Source organism: Pseudochaenichthys georgianus, chromosome 7 (genome assembly GCF_902827115.2).
Source record: "Pseudochaenichthys georgianus chromosome 7, fPseGeo1.2, whole genome shotgun sequence".
Classification (NCBI taxonomy): domain Eukaryota; kingdom Metazoa; phylum Chordata; class Actinopteri; order Perciformes; family Channichthyidae; genus Pseudochaenichthys; species Pseudochaenichthys georgianus.
This window is the reverse complement of record NC_047509.1, coordinates 22,650,321-22,665,461: the sequence shown is the minus strand read 5'-3', so window position 1 is coordinate 22,665,461 and position 15,141 is coordinate 22,650,321. Positions and strand designations below refer to the sequence as shown.

General features: G+C 43.0%; 1 protein-coding gene across 1 annotated transcript in view; it reads right to left on the bottom strand.

The window, feature by feature from the left end:
* Nucleotides 1-14,025, bottom strand: part of rerea (arginine-glutamic acid dipeptide (RE) repeats a) — a 93,838-nt gene extending 79,813 nt beyond the window's left edge. Inside the window, 1 exon segment of the mRNA XM_071203800.1 lies at nt 13,415-14,025. The gene's annotated coding sequence lies outside the window, so the exon portion shown is untranslated.
* Between the last annotated feature and the right edge of the window lie 1,116 nt (nt 14,026-15,141).

Genomic DNA, 15,141 nt, shown 5'->3' with positions numbered 1-15,141 from the left:
CTCCTGTCCCCTCCTTAAAAGGCTGAGGGGACATCCTGCTGTACTCAACTGACAGTTCTGGCAGCTTCCTCACCGAGCACAAGGGGAGGGGGAACAAGGCTCGTCGAGGGGAAATGCTGCAATGAATAATTATGTTTCATAACATGCCCCATCGCCCCCCTCCCTTATTTGCATCAAACAATAATTAATGGGGAACAGGGGGCACCGAAGAGTCTGCTTTTCCGCTTTCCAGAACAAGAGGGTCAATATGCCCTTCAACCCTTTTGTCTCTGCTCACCGTCAAAGCCTGAGACACCTCATCCCTCTAGAAAACATGCTATTCGCTTATTTATGATACTAGTTGCTCTGCTGGAGAGAAAAAGGCAGCTGTCCTGCTACTCTCAGCAAAAGTGTCCGGATCACTTCACGCAGCAGTTCACTACTTCCATCTCCACACCTCTTCTCAGCAGGCAAACTTAACAATTCAATAATGAATATGAAATGCCTCCTAATTGATGTCTATGGGAGTTGGAGTGGCTGAAAATACAGGCTATCGGACATGGGCTCGACTTGATTACGTTTGTGTTTCACGTATAAAAAAATAATCTCTGATCAGCAGTAGCAAAGCCAGTCCTGATCGAATTAGCTTTGCACTAAGAGCTCCATTGATCTTGGCACTCATCTGAGCAGATGAGACCCAGAGAGAAAGCCAGTAATCCAATAGCAGCGATGGGAAGTGCTTCAAGGACTATGCTGTGTTTACCCACCTATTTCCTACACAAAGAGGCAAGATGTTAGTGCACGCCAGTCACTGGTCTGATTGGAAACCACGGAGCCTTGGGAGCTCCGGTGAAATGAATAAGAGCCGCAGTGTGACCGAAAGCAAGGTACTTGAAAGCTGAAAGTAATTGCTTTCGCCATAGCCATCATGTAATGAGTAAACAGGATGAATCACGCGGAGCCAAGATCAGTGTTTAAATGAGCTCTGCGGTAACATTTGTGTCTTAATGTAGGCTTCACTTCATAATCCAAGCCAAACATTCAAGGCAGACATCTATATAAAAGGGTGTATTCACTCCAATGTGAGGTTAGAAGAATCAATGTAGGGAGATCTGTCTTAACACTGTGATAACTTCATTGCGGCAAGCATTGATGCAAGGCTTCGTAATCAATTTTGCATGACATGAATGACATCAAACAGGAACCCAGAGGGCAGGGAGCATGTGATATGAAACAGAGCGAAACTAAGGTAGTGAAGGGCAACATATACAGCTGTTTCGCTTGTGGAAATAGTTAAAGTGAAGTGCGCCTCAATAGAATTGGCGATGTGCATTAGCCCCCACACACACACACACACACACACACGCACACCATCAAGGATTCACGAGTGAATGCTCAGTAACACAGTGAGTGCATTTCTCTGGCTCATATCACTACAGCAAGAAAAGTGAGTGAGAACTCTGCAGCAGCCCACAGACACACCACACACACACACTACTCTCATACCACACTAATAACCTTGGGATGTCTACCAATGCGATGACTTTATGGAACAGTATGGGCTCTAAATAGAAGCTCCATTTCTCACCAGCAGTCAGTAACAGCTCTAGTTCAGCCGCCCTGTCATTAAATATTTACCTGAGCAGACCTCGATCATGCCGAGGTGATAATCATTAAAAAAATCTAAATCTGCGGGCTTGTTTCTGTCCAGCAGACTGCCTGTCTTCACCACTGTAGCAATAAGTACCCTATTTTTAAAAGATTATCTGTTCCTTTAATCAGCGCGTGGCAGGGCTCTAGAAATCTCTCAGCGACCGCCCCTGAGGAATACCTTTCTCTGAAGCCCTATCAGGCGGAGGATCTCCTTCACCGACAGCAGACTGAGTGGGAGCGAGTGTGTTTGAGGATGAAAAGATGTGCTGCTACCTTGCTATGATGTCCTCTCCAACAATCTCAGAACAAAGGCCTCCATTTTGAAGTGGAGTTATGATTGTGCGACGCTCTTAAGGTCCTCTGTTGCAGTGTGTCCTATTCTCTTTGTTAGGCCGGTGTTTGTTATGCTAGTGAAATAACCCACTGTTGTGGGTGGCTGCTGGGTGTACTACAGCAACCGGTGTACTGCTCGAGTGCCAAAGCCGACTCTGTGGGAGGGATTGTGGGCGTTATAGATCACTAGGAGACAGATGTCCATTCTTGCCCCGGCGCTGACTCAAACACTAACCCCGAAAACCGCGTGTTTGCAAACTGAACTGCTTCCTGGTGGGTCTTAAGTTGATCTTTATCAGACCAATAGAGTCAGCTCACTTTATCATAGCAACCTTCCTCTTTCACTGGCGCAGGGCTTAGCGGCTTTTTTTTTTTAATGAAACATAAGAGGTGGAAGTGTACTGTGTAACAGCCTGATAAACATTACAAGCTGTCTTGTGCAGGCAAACAAGCAACGTGATTCTGAAAAAATGACACCAGGCTTGAGCAAACAAAGAAATGTGGGGATTGGATGAATGCAAAAAAAACATGAAATGAATATTGCAATGCCTCTGGAGACGGATGACTGGCAGGGCATTGGCAAGACACGGCATCATTGTCTACAATGAGCGCATTGAGATTCTCCGCTGCACTAAATAAGTGTCATGCTCCAATAAGCAGATTCAAGCCCTTTGAGCATCTGTTGTCTTAAACTCTCCCTCTCTTTGTTTTACGGAGCGCCGTCACAGTTAATGATCTCCATTTTCCATATATGATTTACATGTTTGAAATGCTTAATTGAGCATACACAGGTTTCTAAAGCAACCATAACTGTGGAGCAGAATCAAAAAGAGTGTTTGGGCAAAGCTAAGGAATTTCATCTCAAAGGCAAGGTTGATCAAGAGGAAACAGACAAGGTATCAGAATATTGCCTTTCAGTTTCTTCTGGTTTACATATCTGGATTGTGCAGTCATCCCTTCCAGAGAGAACTACTGCCAGAAAAAACAATTACACTACCCCCGCCCGGGCGCTAGTCTCTCCCCGACTGCCTCGACTCAGCTTGACAATCAAGCCCATTAGATCTTTCTGTGAATTAAAGCTAGTTAATTTAAAGCACTCGCACACATCAAGAATAGTCATTAGCCTGTCTTTTTAGCATAGAAAACAGGAATGATTTGCCGGTTCAGAGAGATCATCTCCCTACATGCAGCCTGGGGCAGCCCTTACTGTCTACCTCATTATTTTTGGAAGAACAAGGCCACTGATGAATCCAGCTGGGTTAAATGTAAGGTGCTCTCGTTCTGACTTGGCTCACACACAGCAGCAGACTGCTGTAAGCCGCTCTGCATATTGCAGACAAAAGAAAATGGAGTAACTCGCCAACACTGTAAATATACGGATACATCTCACTCAACTAAGCTGTAAAATCAAAGTGGAATTGTTGGAGTACATCCTTCTCACGCAGCTGCACATTCTGCAGTGAGGGGCTGTCAAATGTTGGCTTTTTGTGGATTCTCGCTGAGCTGACAAGTGCCAATGATACACTGAGTGATAAAGACATTCATTCCTGCTTAGAGAGAGGTTTTCCAGATGTGATAGTCTGCAACGCTCGAGTGGTTCATTACCGAATAGAAAGAGCCCGTTGCTGTGTTTTCCCATTTACGTTGCCACGGTGACAAATGAAAAGCAGAATCACTCACAAAACTAATCAAATGAGTGAGTGACAACAAGTCAATATTTTCTCATTGCGTGGACAAGTAATACATTTACACAGTAACGGCCTTCAAGGCTAAGACATAGCTATCCTTGCACTACTATACTGATAATGTGCTGTTAATGTGTCAGGTGCGGTTCTTCTGACTAGTGCTAATAAAGACACGTATCAAATAGGGATGGGAACGATTAATCGAATGTTCCAAATGATTCAGGTATTCGAATATGAGTTATGAATTTTTTTGGGGAGGGGTGCCTAAGTTGATTACATATTATCAAATGGAATAATTCAATGTATACGACAGTGCCATAGCTAAAGGTGTGTTTTGCTCCGCTCACCGGTCCCTCACAGCGGGCCGGGCAGAGCTGCAGGTGCAGCTCGTCTGGTTATACTTCACTCGCGTTTATGTCCAAATCCATCAGATTTAGCTAGTTCTAGCTTATGATATGGCTGCTGCCCCTCACTACACACAGATCACGCAGACTCAAACCTCATCTTATGCCCAAATTCCAGCTGAGAGGGTCTTCTCTACAGCTGACCTGATTGTGAATCGCCTCCGCACCCGCCTCTCCCCTGAGTAGACATGCTCATATTCTTAAACAAGAATGAGTATTGAATAGCTGCATTCTGTGCATAGGCCCTGTTATAGGTGGTTGATCTCTGTTGTAATAGGGTTACGTTACCCTAACCGGTTATGGTGTTCGTGTATGATCCCTCTTTCATTTAAAAACCAAGTTATGTTTTAAGCATGAAAGCTGTAGGCCTATAGCTGTCAACTGTTCAAACTGTGATCACCAGTTCAATCCATTTGACAAATTCCACTTGGTTTCTATGCTTATTTGAACATGTATTTATTTGTTTTTCAAAATTAAATATATATTTTTTTTTTTATAGGATATGTGCATTTCGGTTAACCGTTTTTTTGGGGGTCGAATATTCGAATATACATTTGCTTTCAAACTCCCATCCCTAGTATCAGAAAACCTTTACCAAGTGTGGGATAAATTACCAACTCACCAGACATTGTCTAGACTAGGGGTCTCCAACACGTCGATCGCGAGCTACCGGTAGCTCGCGGGCAGCTTTTCAGTAGCTCGCCGCTCGATTATCGATTATAGCGTAGGTTGCTTCTTGATTTTTCGGCCGCCGCTGGACAATAACGGTTTTTTATTTTAGAATTTTTTCTGTCACACGAATATCAAATTGGTCGGTGACGCAGAGATCAAGGAACAGACGTGACAGCGGCACAGCGACACCACACATGGAGCAGTCTGCTTTATCCAGCAACACCAGTCCAGAACCAACAGCGACACGGCCCGCTCTGAATCAGGCCGCGTCGCTGCGGCTCAGAGACACACAGGGAGGGATTTGTGTTTTTGAAAAACACTCGTTATCGTCATGTCAGGTTTTTGGTGGATTTAATCAAGTCTTGGATTGCAGAGTATGAATGTCCTCTTGCTATTTTCAGTTGATAATACTAAAGTTTGTGAAGGCAAGGGGAAAGCTTCCGCGATCACCGTCTCCTCCGTTCCTCCAAGCCCCGCCCCCTTCCTGAAAATAATGAGTGACAGGCTGACAGTGACCCGATAGAAACTTTATTATTCACTTAATCACTGATTGAGATATGATGAAGCTAACTTAGTCTCATACATTCATGGGATTCATGTAACAGTAAGACAGAGAATGTGAGTGTGCACCCACATGCACTATTTTAGTTTTTATACTCCTGTTGTCTGCTGTGTTCAGACTCAAGTCATGTGTGTGATGCCACATTCAGGACATTCAGTGTACTTTTTTAACATAAGACCGTAGCTAGAAGCTGCAGCTCGACTGCAGAAGCATTATTTTTTTGTTTTTGAGGATGGAACAACTTCACACACAGATATATGGAGGCTAGACCTACAGTTGATTTATTATGGTTTAAAATGTCATGTCAAGACGAAGAAGAAGATGAAAAAGATGGCTGAACTGTTCAGTGTCAATCCTGTGGAGATGGAGATGGAGGTTATACATCTCCAAAATCATGCTCAGCTGAAGTCTCAGCAAAACTCACAACATTTCTGGAGCCTTGAAGACCCAGAAAACTATAAGAACATTCACCAAGCAGCACTGAACACGTCTGCTTTGGTTGGTTCTGTTCTACAGACCTTTGTGAAGCAGCTTTTTCTGACATGAATGAAATCTAAATACAGAACAAGGCTGACTGATGAACATGAAAATGACTCTATTAGAGTGAACCTAAGTGGCTACACTTCAGCATACACCTATGGTGGACTCCATGCAGCACCAGTCCTCTCACTGACTGTAACAAAGAGTGAATGCACTTATTTGACCATAAGTGCCATAAGATGCTTGTCAGGTGGTGATTAAGGACATGTATGTGAATTCTCAGTGAAGTACTCACTTTGTGGGCCATAATAATATGTGAGACATTTTCGTTTTCTTGGACCTTGATGTGAAGTTAAGATTTGTGTTAAGCTTGAGGTATTGCAATTGCACACGTGTACAAAAGTATAGCTTAATTAAACTGATGAGCGCTATGTGAATAAATGTAAGCGATGTGATGCAAGTAGCTCTTGGCCACTTTCATTTTTTCAAAGTAGCTCTCAGATGAAGAAAGGTTGGAGACCCCTGGTCTAGACTGTCTGTACTTTCAACAAACATACTATTTCGTGTAAGGGCTACAAGCCAACAAAGACAGAACTGTAATTGGACATTGATCTGTCGAGGTCCAAGGATAAACAACTCATCCTTAGAGCAGCCATGAAGAGAGCGGCCGGCGTGTAAACACACCAACCTTACTGAGATGTTAGAGAAAATGGGCAAATTGAAAACTGTGCTCAAATTGTATCCATTTTGCTTTAATTCCATGGGGTTCATTTGTCATTTTTAAAAGACAGCTTATTTAAAACAAAAACAAAAACTATTATCTTGCTTTTGATTACATCCTTCACAAAACCCCCTCCCTGAACACAAAGTGGAGCAAACTTCATCTCTACAAGCCTGGTTAAACACAGGCTAGATCAATGGGGAGATTTATCAGCAAATATTACCATTCGATGCCTGGCAAGTAATCATTAAGGAATGGCACTGATGCATTATTCATTGGCTAATGTATAATTCAGACTTAACAGCATATTCTATGCATGAATAAAGCTGTGATACATTTAAACACATTAAATGTTTACTTGCTAAAATAGGATGTGAATGTACAGCATGAATGCTTCCCTGCTGCTGTCACTCGATGTTCTGCTGCCATTGCTGAGGATGTAAGGTGGATACTGGAGTATAGATTCTGACAGCCCACTGATCATAACGCATACACTTAAATGACACAGGCTACTGATATCCATGGTGGGGAAGGGGGAACAATCTGCTGTAGTATAGGTGATTGCAGAAATCCCATAGAGCGTATTTTCTCTTTGTTCGGCTAAGTCAATTACATTTATGATAGATCAGTAAAACCACCCATTACAGTCCTTGCAGTATACCCAATTTTCTTTTCTGGCACATGAAACTTTATGTACTGTCGTTTTATCTGCCTCTGACATTTGCTTGCATGTTAATACATTACAGAAGGATTGTGAGGAGATTCTTGTTGAGGTGTCAGAGCTGGTGTCATAGGGACAGTCAACAGGGAGGAAGAGGAGGCAGTGAGGAAGCATAGGCTCCATCTGACAGTGTTCAGAGCGGGCAGTCCTGTGGGGACCGCCATTCCACTTTATGACCATGCACTGAATTAACGAGGCCAGATGTCCGCCTACTTAACATGTGTGAAAGTGCCCTCCGATGGGCTCAGCTGCTTTAAGGATGTACAGACAGAGGGGGGGGGGGGGGTGAAAGAGACCGGGCATATTTTCAATTATCCCAATTTCTCACTCATCGTTGGCTCCCGAGGTTTATGTTAATTAAAGATATCAGCTCTTCTGCTGTGCACAAAACAAATGAGATGGAATTTTCTATGAACAACCAAAGCACCTCTCCGGACCTTCATCACTCTCTATTTCAGTAGACACCCACCAGAGGGTACTGCCTCCTTAGCAGTGCTAACATTGTTTCATGTGTACTATGTCAATCAGAGGCTAACATATTCTAAATGCGTCACCGCTGAACCACTGTCTGGAAGGACAATAGGTCAGGAAGTGGGGAGATGGCTCATTCCATGTAGAAATTACACCCGTCTGAAGAATCAACAAGACCCGAAGAGATTATTCATCATTCGCCAAAACCATGAGTCTGCTTCTATGTTGGGGGATGGAAATAATACCAACAATGGTAAGGGAGGCCATGACTTCTCATTGATTTTCCGCCAAGCTTTGTGACAAGGCGGCTCTTGCATTTCTGTATTGTTGGTGTCAGACAGGCCTCCCACTTTTGACCCCAATAATACAGTAACTGTGAGCCGTATCTTTTATGTGACGGAGATGTATGCAGTACGGCCACACTTCCATAACCAAATAGCTAGTGTTGTAATGTACCTGTATTTATTTGATACGCCTCTAGTGTTGCACGGTGTACCGATACTTGAAAGGTACCGCGATACCCTGCCGTTAAAAACGGTACGATTCCTCCGTTTCATTAGTATCGGTACTTTAAGAATGACGGGGAAAAGCACTCCCGTGAAAAAGCGCCGTTTTAATAAGAGCCGTGTGTGTTCAGCGCTCTGCTTCCACTCCCTGCTCTGCAGCCGTGCCTGCAGTCCCGCTCCTCTCAAGCACGTTCTAAGTCCCTCCCCTCTCTCGTGCACGCGGCCACGCGCTAGCTGCCAGAGCATGTGAGAAAACGAGAAGCATGGCTGCAAGTGGGAGTGCAACTGCCGCTGCGCCTCGGCTTGTTGACAAAACAGACGCCAGAAGTCTGTGAACGGGCCGTTCAGGTGTTCAGAGCAGAGCTCCCTGTGGGAGCGGCAGAGCGTGATGTGCACTGAAAAGTTTTTCTGTCGCAATATTATCGTTGAGCAAACTAGCATCACTATCTGCTAACGTTAGCTTTAGCCTTCGTTTTCTATTAGTTTTTTTCATAGGCTATAAACGGAGGTGGTATAAGTATATATATTGTACTTGAGTAAAAGTAGAAGTACCCGGGTCTTGTACTTGAGTTAAAGTAGAAGTACCAGAATGTAGGAACAATCCTGCAATCAAAATGTTCCTCAAATAAAAGTACAAAAGTATTATCATCAAAATATAGTTAAAGTAGCGACAGTAAAAGTATAAGTACTCAGGTCTTGTACTAGAAGCACCAGAGTGTAGGAATACTCTGTTACAGTAAAAGTATTGCATTCAAAATGTTCCTCAAGTAAAAGTATTAAAGTAGCGACAGTAAAAGTAGTCATTGTGCAGATTGGTCCATTTCAGAATAATATATATGATGTGTTTTATAATGATTGATCATGAAAGTGTTCTCAAAGCTGGTAAAGGTGCAGCTAGTTTGAATCTTGTGGATTTACTCCAGGTGGAACTAAAGTCTGATTTAACACTTGATTATATTTCACATCATTCATCCACATCTGTGAAGTAACTAAAGGGATTAATACATGTAGTGGAGTAAAAGTACACCATGTACCTCTGAACTGTAGTGGATTAGAAGTACAAAGTAGCAAAAGAAACATTGAAATACTTAAATAAAGTACAAGTATCTCAAAATTGTACCCAAGTAGTACTTGAGCTTATGAACTTAGTTACTTTACACCAGTGGCTATAAAGATAGAAAGACTAAGCCTTGCACAGAGGCATGAAAATACATTTTCAAAATGCTCAACAGTGCTGCCAAAATGTTAAACTCACTGCTACACAATTAAAATACATGCTTTTATATATATTTATATTAGATGTGACTCTTTGGCGTTTCTGTTCTTAGTAACACTGCTGCTTTAGTTGTTCTGACTGCTAAAATCATCTGTTATTCCTAATTTTAAAGCCGATATTCCGTGTTTCCCTTCTTTTAAGAAAAGTATCGAAAAAGAATCGGAATCGCAATTCTTGACTTGGTATCGGTATCGAAACCAAAATGTTGGTATCGTGACAACACTATACGCCTCTAATAAACAGTTTGTGGGAAAAGTGTCAAACATCACATCTGTTTTAATTTATGTTGCTTATTATTAGTGGTGCACGATAATTATCGGTCCGATATTAGGAATGATGACGTCATCCCGATAAACCCGATAAAAGTATTAATAGCCCCGATAATATACAATATATTTTTTGGGTAAAAAAAAGAAAAAATACTGCGGTGTGGGTGGATTGGGATGAGGGGTGCTTGTTTTTCACTCGGCTCCTCCCGTTTTGCCAGTACTGTGGTATTAGTGGTGTAGGAAGAGGGGAGTTTTTCACAAATGCAGCGCTCCCTAACTCATGCCTGGCTGTGACGTAAATGGTGTGCGGCCGTGAAGCCAGGACAGTAAACAAACATGTCGTCGGTAGTATGGGACTATTTCAAAAGTTTCAGAGTTAGATAGTTCGCTTGCTATTTGTATTAACAAATGCAATGCAGAAGTTCCACGAGGAGGGGAAAAGGCAACGAGCTACAATACTTCCAACCTGATTAGTCACCTGAAACATCGCCATCGCTACCATGGTGTGTTAAAAGCGTACGCTAAACTAGCGGCGAATCCAAAGCCAGCTGCAAAGGCACCGGGGCTTTTACCTTACCTATCGACGAGGCTTTTGAAAAAGGCAAGAACTTTATTTGGGAAAATAAATATGGTCACTTTGAAGAGTCAAAACTGTTCTTGGCTTTGTTTTGTTCATAGTAGTAATGCTCATGTCATTTGCTCACTTAGTCTTTTTTTTACCACCAGGTGTGCAAAAACTACAGGTACATTTAATATATATATATATTATATTATTATCGGTTATCGGTATCGGTCTTGAGAAGCAGGAAGTTATCGGTATCGGTTTCAAAAAAACAATATCATGCATCCCTACTTATTATAATAAGAGAGATGGAGTTGTGTCTTTGTAATCACAATGGGCTACAGTGGAGATATTCAGACATGTACCCCAATGGAAAGCTATCAAGACCCAATCAGACTTACTCATTAGAAAGACAATTAGAGCCAACATTGCATCAATTACAATTTCTGTGATTCTTTATGCATTACATCACGCCATTAAAACAACAACACACAGACAACCTGAAGGTTTGTCTACTAGCTGCCATCATCCTGACACAGGGAGGAAAAAAGGGGGCAGACACGCCGCATGGTGCAATCCCAGTGAGGGCCATCATACGAGCAGATTAAATAATGTTTTTCCAATGCCCTGTCAAACATTCAGCCGCCTCTGAGGAGCTCGACAGCCGTTACAGCCTCACTCTATGAAGCATCTCTCTCTCTGTATGGTCGGAAACAGCCTCTTTGATCCGGATATCGCCCCTCAGACTCCTCAGAGGTGACACTCATACACGCGCCTGTATGCGAGCTGAATGTTTACTAGATCTCTGTACCTTGTCAGCAGTAAGACTTGTGTTTATGAAGGGGGGTGACTCATAGTGCCACTATGATTCCCTTTGGTTTACATGAATCAACAACGCAGACTGCAGATTCAGACAAAGATCAAATTGCACATCAGATTTAATTTCCATCAAATACCAGTATGAAACAGTGCAAATAGAAAGGATGTGAAATTATAGCGACAGTTGTATGGTAGTGTGTAGATAATTAAGATTAAGACTGCTTTATTCTTATCTGATAGGAGTCTTATTGTGAAACCTTCAGTGCTCTCTTCCCAAACCAATCTCACACAGCAGAACAACTCGGGCTCTTGTGTACAACTCCATTAAGAGGTCGGACCACTTCCTCTTGCATACACCCCACAAGTAGAGAAACTGAATAGCTATCCTAACCTCTGGGGGAGTGTAGAAAATAACATTTCTAAATGTGTTCAGATGCAAGTTTTCCCACATGATAGTAAATGTTATCAACACAACTAAATTGATTTGTATCTGACTACTGGTTACCATCTCAGACAGAGGCCTACCCCTCAAGTCAGTGACCACCAAGACATTAATAAACCAGAAAAACTCACCCATACGACTTGAATGCAGGAAAAAAACGTATTGTTTATTTCATCATATTGTCATCCAAGAATGGCTACCCCAAACAAAAATGAATCACCTTGAAAAAACACGTATGAAAAAAAATAAACATCATTTGGCAAGATTCCTCCCCTTTAAGATGCGAAAGCACACGTAGGCACTTCAGCATTGTGAGTTACTGGAACACTAAGGAGAACAACCACCATTCACTTTTGAACTATAATTGCACCACATGCCTTATATTATGTCTTATATTCACATGACTTTTAAAACCGAATGAGCCTTAAATGTTAGTAAATGTCCTTTATGTGTCCAGCAATGATACATTATCTGCAGTGTTGGGGCCATACATTAGCTCATGCAGTGACGTCCCACTCAAGTGGATTAATCACATCTAAATCATTAAGATAGAGGTCACTTCGCAGCTAGCATGGGGACAAATAAAATGCCACAGGAAGTCGAGCATGGTGGAGATTAGCTCCCCACAATTAGCAATGCAACATCTGAGTCCATGTAATAGCTCAGTGAAAAATGCAGCAGCAGGGGGAGGATTTCAGGAAGGGATTGTTTTTATATGGCGTAGATTGAAGCAATCAATGCCACCCCCCTCCCCCTCATCCTGGATTTGTATCATGTTTCAGGGCTGAAGCTTGCTTTGTGCTTATGTGGCCACATAGCCTGTGGATTCAGCTTCTGACTGGAGTCACATGAAGCCTTACCATGACCAACTGTACAGTGATTTAAGTAAACAAGCCCTCCTCCCCCTTCTACTATAACTGGAAAACATAAAATAAGCCGCCTTTCAGACAAATAACTGTAGTCTGCTTTCAAATCCTAATCTTCTCCCTCCTAAACACACACACACCAGCCCCCCTTGCTCTTTTCAACAACAGGCCCAGATCCCCCCCCCCCCCACCACAGTGAGAGCTGCATGTGCTTGGGCCAGAGTTCATGGCCTCTGGGGGGCTGAAGGGGGGAAGTCAAGTTAATTTGGTGGTCCTTCAACAGTTTGCTGGTTCAGCCTGTCTTTTTTGCACAACGTCCCCTTCCCTTCTTTTAAAAGCACTCAACTTCTTTCCATTAGTACAGTCCAATAATCAATTTATGACACCAGCAAGGCTGTAAATCCAACAGTCAATTATTTTTGTGTGAAACTTGGGGAAATCCCACCCATCAAAAATGGATGTGCCACTGACTCATCAAGATCCATTTCAGCAGTTTTCCCTGTCAAAGTGCAACTTTTCTTTCCTCAAAGTTGACTTTGAATACAAACACCTACGTAGTTTTTGTGTGTGTATATTTCAGCAATGTTTTCTTTCAAGCTCTGGTTTGTTTACCTCATTATTCAGCTTTTAAAAAAAAAACAATTCGCTGCAGAAGCCTTGTTCCACGCTGGCCAGGTCATGGAGGTTGCCTGAGGGTCTGCTTCACAGTCCAGAGAGAGACAAGTTTTACAACAATGCAGCCAACTTTCAGCTCGCCGGAGCACTCAGAAACATTTGACTCGAGGTCACACACGCTTCCTACTCCTGGTATAAACAAAATTAATTCACTTTTTGCTCAAAGTCTAAGTACTCCCCGGTTTCTTTCCATCACAATATCCCAAAATGCCGTTAAGTTATCACCCACACATTGCTCTCCCTGTCTGCGCCCCCCACCCCCTCCTCCGCCTCCAACCACAACCGTCCTGCAATCTTTTTTTGTATTCAACTACTCACCCGCCAGTCTGGTGATTCTTGGAGTCCCAGAGACTGCTTCAAAAAGAGTTTAAAATGCGATCCTAGACCAAGATGACCCACCGAACTTAAGCCAGCTGGGCCACATCCAAGAACCAGGACGAAACGAGGCGAACAAGGACACTTTTTTTTGTATCCCCCAGGGTTTTTTTTTCTCCTTTTAAACCCGCTGCCCGCACGGAGGGGCTTGGGCGAGCACTTGCTTCAACAAAAGACGGTTTCACTTTACTGAATTACTGTTCGCGTCCGAAATGGCCGTGTAAAGGCACTGTAGCTGGTTCCCGTCTCGGTTCTGCTCCTATTTCCTTTGGCCGTCTTGTTGTTGCTGTCGATGATAGTGTCCACATGAAAAGTAACACCGCGCTGTGAGTTGTTTCGAGGGGTAGGAAACCAGCGCCGTTTACAGGCTGCGCTTCCTTTTTCCACACACACGCGCTCTCTCTCTCCCCCCTCTTCTCTCTCTTTCCTATGCACATACACTCTCCCTATCGCTCCCTCAGTCTCTGTTAAACCCCCCTCTTCCTCTCCTCCTCCTCCTCTTCAGCTGTTCAACAGACGCATCCACATGGCTGACCTAGTCTTTCTTTATTCAGACACTAGTGAAGGAGAATTACCCCGACCACACTCAAAAAAAAAACCGAGCGAAACAAAAACATGGACTGGATTGAAATGATCGTCAGGGACAAAAGGGTGGTGTTGGTTGGGGGGGGGCAATGGGGCTGTTGATTGATGGGAGCCCCGTAGGGAAACGTGTGTGTGTGTGTGTGTGTGTGTGTGTGTGTGTGTGTGTGTGTGTGTGTGTGTGTGTGTGTGTGTGTGTGTGTGTGTGTGTGTGTGTGTGTGTGTGTGTGTGTGTGTGTGTGTGTGTGTGGTGTGTGTGGTGTGGGTGTGGGTGTGTGTGTGTGTGGGTGTGTGTTTGCAAATGCACCAGAAAGCGAGATGCACGGCAGCCAAAGTGGCCCGAACCTATCAACCGATCAATGGTAACGCTTATGGGAATGTGACTAAAACACTAAGGGAGACAATGAAAAGCCGTGAAAGCTAGTAGTACTAGTGCCTTGTTAATAATGGCTTAATAACACACTACATGTTTTCTCTCTCTGCACAGTGCCACAAAGCAATGACACGTTTTAATGAACGATAAATAAAAACATGAAATGATGATCTTAAATACAGGTCGCTGATTTATATCTGAAAACATTAGTAGCCACACGCATCTGCCGGGAAATACACGAGAGGGAAGAGACTGAAAGCAGCTCAGGCTTCTGGAGCTCATTTGCATTTTTGGATAATTAATTAATTAGTCACCCCACCCATTAAAAAGGCAGAAACAAGCAGGGATGATAATGTGAATAGCCCATTAGCAATATTTGGGAGGCAGATTTTAATGGCTAGCAATGCACATCACATCGAATGTGATCCTGGTAATTTTCCAAGGACTCAGTATTCATTTAGTGTTGATTTGAGCTAGAAAATATACATTACGATGCGTTTTCTTTTTAACTGGAATCTGCCCATTACAATAACACAGGAGAAGCGTGAAAACAAAGATGGACTGCATTGAGTTGTAAATTAATAGGATGTAGCTTGACACATTTTCATTGTCTTAAACATGATATTGGATCACTGTCAAAAATCCAATTAACTAAAGCAAATAGTTGGAGCACTGGGTTCTTTTTGCACTAAAGCCAAACACTGGCAGCAGGAGC